This window comes from Thamnophis elegans, chromosome 2, assembly GCF_009769535.1.
Source record: "Thamnophis elegans isolate rThaEle1 chromosome 2, rThaEle1.pri, whole genome shotgun sequence".
Taxonomy (NCBI): domain Eukaryota; kingdom Metazoa; phylum Chordata; class Lepidosauria; order Squamata; family Colubridae; genus Thamnophis; species Thamnophis elegans.
The window spans coordinates 135,060,621-135,076,166 of NC_045542.1; the positions used below are offsets into that span (position 1 = coordinate 135,060,621).

General features: G+C 40.1%; 1 long non-coding RNA gene across 1 annotated transcript in view; it reads left to right on the forward strand.

The window, feature by feature from the left end:
- Positions 1–421, forward strand: part of LOC116503702 — a 47,832-nt gene extending 47,411 nt beyond the window's left edge. Inside the window, exon 3 of the long non-coding RNA XR_004254735.1 lies at positions 357–421. This is a non-coding gene — a long non-coding RNA (uncharacterized LOC116503702). The remainder of the gene's footprint in view (positions 1–356) is intronic.
- The last annotated feature ends 15,125 nt before the right edge of the window (positions 422–15,546 follow it).

Sequence of the window (15,546 nt, forward strand, 5' to 3'; positions counted from 1 at the left end):
GATGAGAACCACTAACTTAGTGAGCTTTTAAAAGGTAGTTTTGATATTTGGATCAATTCACAAAGTTCAGTCAATCAGTTCTAGTGGAAGCTGTCCAACACCAGTTGGTAGTTAGTAATATGGTGAGAAGTGGATTGTCTTCACGCAATAACTTTTTGAGATGCTTAGATCTAGATGTTCTTACATTCTTTCATTGATACCTATTTAGCTACAACCAGTATGTGAGGGCTTTACATGTTTGTCATTCATGTTTTGCTTGACAGCTTCAAAAACATGGGAAATCAATCATGTGCATTTGGTTGTTTCATAAAGGATCTTCTAAAGTTCTTATTTGCTGTATCTTTTTTTATTTCCAGTCATAGGTGATCCACGTACCTACTTCTTCTGGCAAGAAACAAATAGGCGTAACTCTCATTTTTGGTAAAATAATAATTTGCTTCTTCCTAAATTTATACCTGCAACATATTGTGCAACCCACACTTTTATGATTGCCCCCCCCCCTTAATTTGTTTTATTTATAATATGGTTAGATTTTCCCATTCACACTTTTTGGAATCGATCATGTTTTTTTAACTTTTATGTTTTTTCTCATACCTCCTAAATTAATCATTTTTCACTTGACCCAGAAAGAAAGAGGCTAATGGGAAGTCTTCTGTAATCAATCTGAAAACTAATAAATATGTTGAGACTGTCATAAGCACAACTTACGCATGTAATCATAAGAGGAATGAATGAACTGCTGACTAGAGACGTTTAAGTAAGTTTTTATAGCCGATTCACTTTTAAAGGAAAGAGATAACAACATTTTAACCATAAGTATGTAAGTATTAAGTATGTAAGTATATTCCCAGAATATAGTACTGAAGAGCTCTAATCAAATTTAATCTGTTTTATGGGACTACTCTAGCTTTTATATTATTTTTAATTGCATCTTGGTTGAAATCAATCTCGTGGGGAAAAGCAGAGATTTTACCATTACCATAGGTAGTTTTTTCAACATTTATTTGCTCTGGCAGTGTGTGAGTTGATGTAAAGACATATCTATCTCAAAGGCCTTACAGTTTGCAACTAGCACAAATTTGTTTGCAGGATGAATAATATGATGAGGACAACTCAGAAGAACTGAGGGGGGGAGCTTTTCTTAAAAAAAAGGCTGCCTTGAAATTAAAGAGAGAGTGTATCACTTTTAGAAGAAAAGAGTTATTGTTGGAGTTGTTTGAAATATCAGTAATAGAAACCCAAGCTAGGGAGGGAGGAGTACCATTCAGTAAGTTCCAAAGACAACATCTTTCCTTCTGTTTAAAGATGAACTATAGAAAAGCAGAATATTTTATAAAGAAGAAAATCCTAGTTCTTTTCCTTAATTCCACAAAAGATCACCAAAGTTCTCCACAACAACACACAAATTGACTTTTTTTTGGAAAGCAAATACATTCATACCTTTGACAGAACAGAAGGAGAAGAATAATTAAATGCCAAATCTCGGCTCTGTCCTGCCAGGCTTGTTATCCACAGATTACCTATGAGAGAATATAGCCCTCCATTGGAAATAAAAGGAAAACACTAAAACCAAGGCAGCTGTATCATTTTTATTTAAATTAATACTTAGCTTTAGGCCTTCCTCCTTGTGCAGTAGCATCACTTCTTAGGATAAAGGCTAGGATTGCCTCAGGAGGAAAGAAAAGCTCAAATCCTGCCTAAACTATTTTCTGAGATGAGATTTGGATTAAATTTAATACCTAAAGATGGTTTTCTTTGGCCTAAAAAGTCACAATCAGTTTCATCCCAATAGGCAAAGAGAGACAGTGCTCCATAATGAAGATTACTCTTCTATTACATTTGGAATGAATTGCAGTTCTTCAAAAAGACTGTGGTAATGGATCAGTGTTGTTAGTTCTCCTCAAAGAAAAAGAAATCATTTATCCTAATTTGGCAGTATTCTGTTATACATATGACCACTGTGTGGTCCTTTTTATAGAGCTAAAGAAACCAGATCTATTTGTAGTCTTGAGAACAATTCATTGTCATTTTCATCACACATGTAGCTGAACAGAAGAAGGAAGGGACTGTTTATAGCACATCACACCAAAGTGGCTTTTAAAGTACTCCTTTCAAATGTTTTTCACAAATCTACTAATAAAAAAAACCACAAAGTTGAAGAGAACAGCTGAGATCTTCTCTCAGCAATTAGACACAATAGCCACCCTGAAGAGAGGGTTAAAAAAGATATAAAAATATAGAAAAAGTGGTAAGAGGACAAAGTGTAATAAGAAAGAGCATTAATTTAATTTAATTTAATTTAAATTCTCAGCATGACTACAGAACAGTCTGCAACAAAGAAAAAGATTTGGACTTTAAAATCAGGTTTCCCTCAGAGAATTCACCTCTAACTCCCTTTACTTTGAAATATGTGTGTTTTGGATATTATCTTATTTATTGGGGGGTGGGGGGCAAGTGAAGTCAACTATTTTTTGTTCACCTTTGTACTTTAATTGTTTTTATAGTTGTTGTGAATATTTGAGAGCCTCCAATCCCATCTCTCCGAACAAAGAAAGAAACCCCAGAGGTCTATTAATAGAACTTTACGTTGAATAAGGGTCTTCATAACACAATCTGAATCTGTTGAAATGCTTTTGTTCCATCCTGAAAAGATTTCCAACTGGCTGTCTTTTTTCATATTTGGATATTTTCTTCAAAAGCGTTGTGCATTTTTATGAGTTAGAGAATCTCCCCAGGCCCAACAGAGTCTGCGTTTGAAGACTGAAATTGTTAACCTTTCCCTTCAAAATAGTGAATACGAACAAATCCTAAAGGAATGTTTGCTTTTGGAAATATTGCAAACACCAAGAATATTTTCACCCCAAAATGCTCTGGTTCTAGTTGTACTTTTTTCCTCAGGTGTCATGATGACTTAGCATAATTACATTTTCAAAGTGAACAATCAGAGATGTATCTATTGGGGATTGAGTCCGAACCTAATTGCCTTTATAATAAAATCTTTCCAGATTTGCAAACTCTGTTCAGAAATGAGGAGGAATTGAAAGTACTCTGCTGCCATCTTTGGGGCATTTGAGTAAACTCTTGTTTCCAAAGTTTTATTACTACAAAGTAGATGGTTAATGAAGATGCAATGATTTTATTTTTGTTCAGCAGATTAAAGACTGGTGTATCTTCCTTCAAGAGGAACTTTATAATCTCATGCATTGCAACCTATCTTCTCCCCAAAAAGAAGATTTTATATTCTTTTTGTAGTATATTGCCTGCCTAAATTGGTTGGTATCTTAAAATACGTGAATATCTTATAGTCACAGGATCTTATATCTCTTCACAGGAGACAATGACAATGTAGCTCAAATGCTTGTTTGCCAGAAAGCAATCCTGAGAGAAGTAAATTGCATGAATGCAGCAGGATTTTTCAATATAATGGAAAGGACTGCTGCAAAGCACCGATATCTAAAACCTATCATCAGACAAATGAGTTATGTCTGTCTTGTAATGCCACTGTAGCTATCTTGGCCAAAAAAGAGCTAACAGGAAAGTACATTTCCATTTTTATCTGTGAACTTTACAACAGTCATATCCATGGCTGTGGAGAATATTCCTCCAGTGTTACAGAACTATGAACATAAAGATAGATGAGGACATACATTTTATTTTCCACCAAAATGAACATGAGTGATAAAACAGGAGAAATGCTTAGCACAGCATAGAAATAACAGAAACAGCAGTTCATTTATGTAAAATGTTTTTAACCTTCTGAATGTTTCCTAAATTGAGTGCCTTTGAATTTTTGGTAATTATTTTACTCCATCTTTCTGAAAGGCTTACAACATAAAACAATACAACAATAAATATTAGAATTGGTAAAATTCAGTGATCCCATCCTTAACAACATAGAAAAAACAGAAAGCATTGCTGTTGTGATTCTGTTTAAAACAACAACAACTTAGAAGACTACCATAGAAAATGAATACATTTTTAGGATCTCCAAATGAATGAACTGAACAAATTAGTTGATGAAGTTCCAGAGATAGCAATAACACTTATATACTGTATAATTATATACTTATAATCATTACACAATATTATAGAATTATTAATTATATACATATATACTGCTTCATGGTGCTTTTACAGCCCTCTCTAAGCAGTTTACAGAGTCAGCCTATTGCCCCCAACAATCTGGGTCTTCATTTTACCCACCTTGGAAGGATGGAAGGCTGAATCAACTTTCAGCCAGCGAAATTTGAACTGCCGAACTGCAGCTAGCAGTCAGCTGAAGAAGCCTGCAGTGCTGCACTCTAAAAACTGTGCCACCTTGGCTCTCAGAGATGTGAGGCCACTGAAGTAATAGTCATCCTCATTGCCTCTGCCAGTCTGATTTATCTCAAAGATGGACAAATAAGAGTCTGTTGGATAGATCTTATGGTTTAGGGAGAATGATATTGATGGAGATCATCAAATATCTTGATTCTGATGTTTGAAGCTTAGTAAATGGAGAATGACTCTTCTGATTGATTTAGAAATGTTCTGGAAATCAGTGCAGCTGGCACAATGGGCTCCATTTCTAAAGGGTCTTTAAAATCTGGCCTAATTCCCGCTTAATCTTCCTGATGTTGTCTTTGTGCCTCAGCTTTGCCTGGAAGCATGTGCTTCACCAGCGTGTCCTTGGGTTCCCTCCAGTAGTCTGAACATTCATGGGAGCTTACCATTTTTATATGATTTTGGCAATGTCACCCAGGATGCTTATGCAAGAATCATGATACATACATATATTATATACACAGAGACACAAATCAATGATCGATACATAGGGATCATTTAGCAATTTAGCAGATGTGGCAGGCTGCCAATTCCCACTCTAGATTATAATGGCTCTTGAGATTTTTTTTGTTTCATGTTTAGATTGGCTCCAGTGGTGGCATTCAAACATTTTTATTACCGGTTCTATGGGCGTGGTTTGGTGGGCATGGCTTGGTGGCGTGGCAGAGGAGGATATTATAAAATATCCATTCCCTCGCCACTCCAGGGGAAGGATACTGCAAAATCCTCATTCCCTCCTGATCAGTTGGGACTCAGAAGACAGAGAATAGATGGGGGTGGGGCCAGTCAGTTGTGGTATTTACCGGTTCTCTGAATTACTCAAAATTTCCGCTACTGGTTCTCCAGAACTGGTGAATACCACCTCCTATTTGCTCTGTACTGTTCTTGTTACGTTTCACACGCAACAATCCCACCAAATGCACTTTTGCATTTGTTTTCCTACTCGGATATTGTTGCCAAAATTCTATCTTTCTATTCGGCCATTGTTGCCAAAAATAGTATTAGAACCTTATCACATCCTATTCAAGCAAGGAATAAAATAAAAGCTACAAATAAAAGAATGGTGGTGATTTTATCAGCTTCTGGGGTTTCATCTCATAGCAAATTTAGCTTCAGTTAATAAGCAATCTTCAGAAGTTGCACTGGACTATGCTATTTAACTATTCCATTAAAAATGAAAACACATTCAAATTAAAATGCCTGTAAGATATGAAAGGAGATAAAAGGAAGAAGGTGATAGAATGAAAAGAGAGCCACACACCACTTCCAGGAGAAGACATGAAATGCATCAGTAATTTCTCATCAAGATGCAGTTCCCCTAACTGACCATGACAGATAAAAATGAAATAGAAATTTCAGTATCAAATAGAAACACAAAAGAGAGGTGACCTTTGATCAGATGTCAGCTTGTACTTTTGACAGGGAGATTTGCATCCAGAGAGAATTTATGCTGGACGCTTACGATGAAAGTTAAACTCCAGCATGTAAAGAAAAGATGAGGTCATTTATAAAAAAAAAATAGCCTGGAAAGTAAAACTACAATTTAGGACTTGTTTTAAAGTATTTGAGATCCTTCTATAGAAGTTAAAAGGTACACCGTGATATTGAGCAACTAAGTTTAAACCAGATTTGTCTATTTAGAGTAGATATATTACTCCAAAAATAAAGATAGACACATTTGCAATTTCAAGAGCATTTTTGAATCTTTTCACAATTGCTACAAAAAGGCTTTCCTGTTCATAAAAAGACTGCCATGTTGAGCATGGTGACTTTTGGTAGCATAAGTCAAATTTAAAGTTGCTCCTCACCTTTATTTTGAGCTTCAACCACATGCTTTATTCTACCATATTTTACCTATCATTTTGGAAGCAGTAGGGTGTAGAATAGAATAGAATAAAGTTGGAAGGAACCTTGGAGGTCTTCTAGTCCAACCCACTGCTTAGGCAGGAAACCCTACACCACTTCAAACAAATGGTTATCCAATCTCTTCTTTAAAACTTCCAGTGTTGGTGCATTCACAACTTATGGACGCAAGTTGTCCCACTGATTAATTGTTCTAACTTTCAGGAAATTTCTCCTTAGCTCTAAGTTGATCCAAACAAGTATTAGATAGGAGCCAGTTAGTATGATGGACAAATATACCAGCAAATCGGAGAAATATCCAAGGGAATAGACACTCTGAATTCATGGCAGAGGCTGTAATGCAGCATCTGGAAACTAGAACATTCCAACACATGTAATCCAAAGGTTATATCCAGCATGTAAACGACACTTTTGTCATAATAAAAAAGGAATAACTAGAAAAGATGCATGAAACAATAATAGCATCAAAAGAATAAAATTCACAAGAGAAGAAAAAAAAATAACACTACCCTTCCTGGGTAACTTCATAAGCAGAGGAAGTGGTGGAAAATTAGAAATACAAGTCTATCAAAAAAACAACTCATTCAAACCAAGTGATTCACTACCAAAGTAACAATCCAATCGCACACAAGAGGAGTTGTGTAAGATCATTACTCAGAAAGTGCAAATAGTCTGCAACAATCCAGAACAATCGAGGAAAAAAGAAACAGATTGCCCATACATCTTCCAATAAAGCGAAAATAAAAAAAATGCCTGACCACTCAAATCACTACAAAACAACCAGCACAAGCTATGAAAAGGATAACATGATCATACATCAAAAACATCTCAGAAATAGCCAACAGACTATTACAATCGCACAGCATCACTGTAGTCCTCAATCCAACTAAAAGCCTTAAAAAGCACATTAATTAAACCAAAACAGCCAGCAGCTTAAAAAGAAAAAAGAACAGGAGTCATTGACAACATACAATGTAATGATAGTAACAGCTACTATATGGAAGAAACAGGCAGAAGACTAGCAGAGCTCATCTATGAACACCAACTAGCACTCAAAGATACTATGAAAATGCCTTAATCTCACAACACAAGGACAGACTCAAACATAGTTTCAACTTGGAAACTGTAACCATCCTAGATCAAGCTGAATCCAAAAAAGATTTCCCCGGAAGCTTGGCATTCAGCTAAATCAGCCAAAAGATAGAAACTATATTGATACATCATTCAAAAGAGATAATAAAAAGCTAAGAAAGATAATAAGCAGGGATTAATATCAGACAAATAATCAAGCAAAAAACTCTAAACAAAGAACTACCCATATTGCAGGGGTGGGTTCCGGCAGTCACTATTGCCGGTTCGCTCGTGGCCGCACTGCGTGCATGCTTTGCAATGGATGCGTGCTGTGTGCGCATGCACGGTGCAGTAAAAATTGTTCTACGCAAGCGCAGAAGAAAAAATAAGAACCAGAGACCAAGGCCTCCAAAACACTACCGGTTCATCCAAACCAGTCCAAACCAATAGGAACCCAATATTGCCCTACTTGCAGGAAAAGCTACTGAGAGCAAACCGTACATTAAGTAGCACTGATGTTACCTACCTGAGCAATGGAACATCTTCAAGTGAAGAACCCACCTCAGAGAACTCCCAAGATTCTACAATTTAACCCTGAGCTACAGATATTCTCTTCTATTGGAATGTTTCTAAGTAAAAAATGATACTAGAAACTGAAGCTTTACTTTTGTTCTCTTATCTCTACTTATCCATCTTTGTTGGTAATCATATGGTTGTATTTTTCATTGTTCTTTTTCATTGTTTATTTTATTGCTCTATTATCTTCTGTTTTGTTTATACCTTTTTATTTTATTATTGTTGTAAGCAACAACAATAATACCAACTCGCTCCTCGAGTCGATAGCCGAGCTAGCAATTGAGTTCCCTAGGCTTATGGTCCTGGGGGACTTCAATTTGCCTTCGCTCGGTGAACACTCTGATGGAGCGCAGGAGTTCATGGCTTCCATGACAGCCATGGGCTTGACCCAAGTAATTCGAGGCCCAACCCACTCAGCGGGTCACACACTCGACCTCGTATTCCTCTCGGAGCAGTGGATTTGTGATCTTGGTCTGAGGGGTAACGAGATCATACCCCTGTCGTGGTCAGACCACTGCCTACTGAGGCTAGACTTCCGGAGGCCAAACCCCCACCGTAGGGAGGAGGAACCGACCAGGTGGTTCCGCCCCAGGCGACTTATGGACCCTGTAAGGTTCCAGACGGAGCTTGGGGTCATTCCTGATACTCTTGCCCACAGTTCGGCGGAGACCCTTGTTGCTGCCTGGCACTCGGCAGCATCAGAGTCTCTTGACCGAATTGCGCCACTACGGCCCCTCCGGGTCGGCGGATCCCGGAGACCCCCTTGGTTTACCGAGGAGCTCCGGGAGATGAAGCGCCGGAGGAGACGCCTAGAGCACTTGTGGAGGTCCGATAGGTCCGAATCGAACCGAGCACTTCTGACAGCATGCACCAAGGAATACATCAGGGCATTAAGGACAACTAAAAAAACACACATTGCCACCTTGGTTGCGTCCGCTGAGTCCCGCCCAGCCGCCCTGTTTAGGATAACCCGCTCCCTCCTAAATAGGAGGGAGGCGGGGGACCCCTTACAGGGTAAGGCTGAGGAGTATGTCCAGTTCTTGGCGGACAAAGTTGCTCGGTTTCGGTCGGACCTGGACTCCACTCCCGCAGATCCAGCCGAGACACAGGGGAATAGCTTGGCAGACCATCTCTGGGTTGAGTTTCAGGATGTTGCCTCCGGGGATGTGGACAAGGCTATGCGAGCTGTGAGCGCCTCCACCTGTATACTGGACCCGTGTCCCTCCTGGCTGGTTGCCAACAGCAGTGAGGTGACACGAGGCTGGATCCACGCGGTTGTTACCGCTTCCCTTCGGGAGGGGCACTTCCCCGCCGCACTTAAAGCGGCGGTGGTGAGACCCCTCCTGAAGAAACCATCCTTGGATCCAGCCGTTCTTAATAACTATCGTCCAGTCTCCAACCTTCCCTTTGTTGGGAAGGTTGTTGAGAAGGTGGTGGCCTTCCAGCTTCAGCGTACCTTGGAGGAAGCTAGCTATCTTGACCCCTTCCAGTCCGGCTTCAGGCCCGGTTACAGCACAGAAACCGCTTTGATCGCATTGACCGATGATCTCTGGAGAGCCAGAGATGGAGGCCATGCGTCCATCCTGGTTCTCCTCGACCTCTCAGCGGCTTTCGATACCATCGACCATGGTATCCTTCTGCGACGACTGCGGGAGGTGGGAGTGGGAGGCACTGTTTTGCGGTGGTTCTCCTCCTACCTCTCGGACAGGTCGCAGTCGGTGTTGGTGGGGGGGCAGAGATTGTCCCCGAGGCCCCTAACTTATGGGGTGCTGCAGGGTTCGGTCTTATCCCCCCTACTATTCAACATATACATGAAACCGCTGGGCGAGATCATTCGGAGGCACGGGATAAAATACCATCAATACGCGGACGATACACAGCTGTATCTGTCCGCCCCGTGCCAACTCAATGAAGCGGTGGACGTGATGAACCGGGGTCTTGAGGCCGTTAAGGACTGGATGAGAGCTAACAAACTGGTACTCAACCCAGACAAGACCGAGTGTCTGTTGTGTTTCCCTCCCAACAATTTGGCCAACGTTCCATCAATCAGGCTGGGGGGTCAAAATTTATACCCCTCAGACAGGGTCCGCAACTTGGGAGTCCTCCTGGACCCACAGCTGACTTTTGACCATCATTTGTCAGCTGTGACCAGGGGGGCATTTGCCCAGGTTCACCTGGTACGCCAGTTGCGGCCCTACCTGAACCGGGAGGCTCTCACAACAGTCACTCGAGCCCTTGTGATCTCTAGGCTGGAATACTGCAATGTGCTCTACATGGGGCTGCCCTTGAAGAGCATCCGGCGACTTCAGCTAGTCCAGAACGCAGCCACGCAAGTGATTGTGGGCGCACCGCGGTTCGCCCACATAACACCGATCCTCCGTGAGCTGCGCTGGCTACCTGTTGATCTCCGGGTGCGCTTCAAGTGCTACTCACCATTCATAAAGCCCTTCATGGTAGTGGATCTGACTATTTGAGAGACCGCCTCCTGCCAATTACCTCCCTTCGTCCCATCAGATCGCACAGAGTAGGCCTCCTTCGAATTCCATCCGCCAGTCAGTGCCGACTGGCGACTACGCGGAGGAGAGCCTTCTCGGTTGCAGCTCCGACGCTTTGGAACGATCTCCCCGTGGAGATTCGCACCCTCACCACCATCCAGACCTTCCGCACAGCCCTCAAGATCTGGCTATCCCGTCAGGCCTGGGGATAAGTCCCTAATTTTGCCCCGCCCGAATGTCGAATGAATGTTGTGTTTTATTGGTTATTGTCTTTTATTCACATTTTTTTCTTTTTTGTGTCCTGTCTCACACACCCCCTCCTATGAAATGTAAGCCGCCCTGAGTCCCCTTAGGGAAAAGGGCGGCCTATAAATGTCAATAAAATGAAAAAAAAATGATTAAGCAGTCAAGAGTAGCCCCATGGCAAAATAAGCAGCAAATAAATTTAACAGACAAACAATAAAATAATCATCCCCAAAAAAGTCAAATTAGATGGGGCAGAAGCCTAACAATCATCAAGGAAAGTGTACCCACACAAACTGCTGCACAAATGGGACTGCGTGTCTCTCTGATACCTTAATTACCAGATCAATTGCTACTTTATATAAGCTATGTTTTGGCCTCACAGCTTGGGGAATTGTACACTAGTACAATGGCTTGGTAAGGCCCCACTTGGAATACTGCATTCAGTTTTGGTCACCACGATGTAAAAAAGATGTGGAGACTCTAGAAATAGTGCAGAGAAGAGAACAAAGATGATTAGGGGACTGGAGCCTAAAACATGAAGAACGGCTGCAGGAACTCGGTATGTCTAGTTTAATGAAAAGAAGGAGTAGGGGAGACATGATAGCAGTGTTCCAATATCTCAGGGATTGCCACAAAGAAGAGGGAGTCAAGCTATTCTCCAAAGCTCCTGAAGGCAGAACAAAAAGCAATTGTGGGAAACTAATCAAGGACAGAAGCAACCTAGAACTAAAGGAGAAATTTCCTGACAGAACAATTAATCAGTGGAACAACTTGCCTTCAGAAGTTGTGAATGCTCCAACACTGAAACTTTTAAAGAAGATATTAGACAACCATTTGTCTGAAATGGTATAGGTTTCCTGCCTGAGCAGGGGGTTGGACTAGAAGACCTCCAAGGTCCCTTCCCACTCTTTTATTCTCTTATGTTTTGTTCTACAATAAATACAGAGAACTCCAATTTGAAGGCTATATGTTCACAGCATAACTTCCCATGACATAGAGACTACTTCTACTCACTAAGAATATTTTATAAACATTGAATGAATCTGAAAAACTGGACCAATAGCCTGAAAGAGACAGTCTTGGTATAGACAATAATCTTCTGATATTGTATGTCATTTAAACTGTGTCTATATGAATGACAATGCGAACCAACTTAGTCAAGGACTCTGGAGGCAAAGCTTAAATGTATTGCCTTACTACAATCCCTGCCCAGACTAATGAATCCTAGCAACTCAAGAGGATTGTAGCTTATTAAAAACCTTTACACAAACCATCCATTCACTATTGTTTGCAACAAATTCAATGATTGTAGGGAGCAAAACATAAAATACCAGGAGAAAGAAAAAATGTGGTTGGGGTGGGGGGTGGAAAGGTTATTCCAAGATATTTTAAAGCAATGAAATGCAAGGAAGATGGCTAAGGAAACAAAGTGATACAGATAAGCAAAATGAAGGACATATGTATAGCAAGCATTACAACTTAGTCTGTAGCTTTTTAAGAAATGAGTTTTAAGCCAGGACAGCTCCCCCAAGCTTAAGCATCTTTAATGTGTGAGTTTCAATTTCTAGAGATCGAATCACCTTGGCTCCAAATAGTTTAACTGCTGCAGGAACAAAATTGTTACCTTTCCAATTTACATATCTAATTATCTCATTTGTGGTCCTTTGTGTATGAGATTTGTTGATTCCAAGTGGAGGACAAGTGGAAGGTGAATCCTTAATATTTAAAGCACTTGATATGCTCGGTGTGAATTTGTTAATTTGCTATTTATATTGGCAATTAGAATATATTTTTGTTAGTAGGGCCACATCATTTTGGCACAGCGATGCAACTTTGCCTTTATAAAGAAAAATACAAAGCTTTAGAAGCAGGGGAGTCCGAATTTATGAAAGCTTTCTTTGTGCTCCTTGCTTTATTCCCAAGCCTCTATCAAATCGTGAATCAGAATTTCCTTCTATGGCCACCTTTCCTTCCAGAGTCATTGAAAATGCTTCTTCAAATACTTGCTGAAGATAACTATGGAAGTGATTCATTGGCCCACCTATTGACCCAAATTTTCACATAGCAACAATGAATTTAATTTGCCTTGGAACATCTGCAAAAGCAGGGGATTGTCTAGAAGACCTCTGAGGCCCCTTCCAACTCTGTTATTCTCTGTGTACCCAGTGGGTTTTTAAAAAAATATTATTATTCTGTGGCTTGTCGGCTGAAGAGTGAAAAATAATGGATCTGGAGTCCCAAACTATAACTTTCATTAGAAGCTGATCCAAAGTTTGAAATTATACTTGAGGGAATTTTTGCCACACCACTTTTATTATTCAAAACTATTTTCAAGATACTGTACGTAAATACTTTTTTGGAGGTGGGACATATACTCTACCCATGAACTTAGTGTAAAAGCAGCTCAGATAACATTCTCTAGATCAGGGATGTCAAACTCAATTTCATTGTGTTTGTGTTTGACCTCAGGGAACTGGTGTGTGTGTGTGTGTGTGTGTGTGTGTGTGTGTGTGTATCCAGAGTGGGTGTGGCTAGGGTGAGTGTGGCCAGCTCATCATCATTCATTGAGGCTCCGTTTTTGACCACAACATCCTCTTGCAGCCCTCTGCCAGTGAAAATGGGTCCCCTTCGGGAGAAAAGGACAGCATATAAATGAAAAATAAACTAAACTGAAAATGGAGCCCAGGGTGCTCCCTGTTTTCATTGGCAGAGGGCTGCAGGAGGCTATCATGGCTGAAAAGAGAGCCCATGGGGGCATGTACAGCCTCCCTGGCAGGGGTGAAATTCAGCAGGTTCTGGAAAACCAGTAGCGGAAATCTAAACATCCTATGGGCTGGATCTGGCCCACGGGCCTTGAGTTTGACACCCCTGCTCTAGATTGCCCCTAGATATTCTCAGCTTCAGTTTTGAACGCAATATAAGTAATCCTTGATTTATGATCACAATTGAGTTCAGAATTATGACTGTAAGTTGTGGCAATTGTTAAGCAGGCCACCATATGACCATGTCTGATTTTGCAACCTATTTTTGTGACAGTCATTAAGCAAATGCAGTGTTTGTTAAGCAAATCCATTTTTGGCAATGTTGTTTCATTTATTTATGTTTTTGCCAAACCAAAAGTAAATGCTGATTTCTGTCAAAAAAAAAAAAAAAGAAGACATAGAATACAGTCACGTGACTTCAGGAGGCTACAAATGGCTGTAAATACAGATTGGTTGCCAAGCGCCCAAAATGCAATTATGTGACTACAGGGAAAGGGCAGATGATTGGAACTTTGAATTCAAATCATAAGTAGCCCTGGGAAAGTCCATCACAACTTCAAACAGTTGCTTAAGAAAGCAGTCGTAAGTTGATGACTACCTGTCCACTTAGAGGTGGGTTTCTGCCGGTTTGGCTTGGATCAGGCGAACTGGTAGTGGCGGCGGCTGGAGGCTCCGCCCACCCGCCAGGTGTTTCTGCGCATGCACTCACGCACAAACGAGCAAACCGGTAGTGAAAAAATGGAAACCCATCACATTGTCCACCATATCAAGATTGGTAATCTATGTTACTATATCCACTGCTTTTCTAGGTGCAAATCTGAGATTGTACAGTTCTTATTACTGGATATTTCCACTGAAATTTTAAGGAAGTCACTAGGCTCTGCTCTACGGCATGGCCATCAGAAGTCAGTCCAACAAACATATTTGGTACTCTATTGTTATAGAATAATATTTTAATGAAATCCGTAAAGTTTTTATAATAACATTTCAAGGATGAACAACACTGCATGACAATTTTCAAATATCCTAGAAGATGCAACCCTTTAATTTCATGTTTTGAAATCACGTATTTTCAAATCAGTAGTTTAAACCAGAAATGCTACTTTGAAATATTACAGGAAATTCCATCACAAAGGTGATTTAGCTTCATTGAAAACATCCATCAATGCAATAATAATAATGTTTTGAACTTGAGATCAAATTCAGATTTTCCATGTTAACTATATTTTACTTTGCCTAGATTCCTGATTTCCCCCCCCCCCACAGAAATGGTCCCTCAACTCCTCAGTCACAATATCTCAAAGTCTCTAAATTTTAATTTTAATTCAAAAAGTATTAGATATGTGGAAGACAATCATATTAGCTATAGTTCAATTTCATTAAATGTAGATTTTGTCCTAGTTATTGCCAGTTTGCAGAGTATGTGTTCTAAGATCCACTTGGGAGCAATAGAAAAAATGTTTGTAAATAACCTATGCTTTGTAAGCTATATTTTAACTTATATAAATCAGTGTAAGTTATACCTAGAATTTTCTTGCTTTCTATAATAAAATTAAAAATATGACATAATTAAAGTAGGTGATGAGGGATTTTTAAAGCCGTATAAAGATTACTGATACCTGGAGGCCACAGATTCCTTTCCTCCTAAATTAAGCCAAATAGATTTAAGAATAGACCAAATCAGCACTATATTTTGCATAAAACTCAGGCCGGTATATTGGACTGTGGAGCAAAATCCCAGCTCAGCATGAAGGTTATTGGTTGACCTTGTGCCAGGTTCTCTCACCTGGTTTAATCTACCATAACAAGGCAGCTGCAAAAATGGAACAACCCGACACATGCCAATGTGAGTGGTGGGGGTGGGGATTGCACAAACCACAACAAGCATATTTTGTGTTCTGCTTTCAGCTGAATGAAAAATGAGCTAAAATGATTTACATTGGAATTATATCAGCAATGGTCAGAGAAATTTCATGTTGTTTTCCTTTGAAAAACAATTCTAGTCTCCACTAAATAAATCACACACTGCTAATCCCTGTGCAGGCAGGATTGAATAATGAGCTTTGTGGCTTTTTGACAAGTGATGTTCCAGCTTAGATATACCAGTTCAGGTTTTCCCAATTGCCCTTGCCAGTCAGTGCATGTTTTGGCTTCATTTCTCTGATGCAAATTCCTTAGAGCATATGCAGCCTCCCAAATTACCTTTCCAG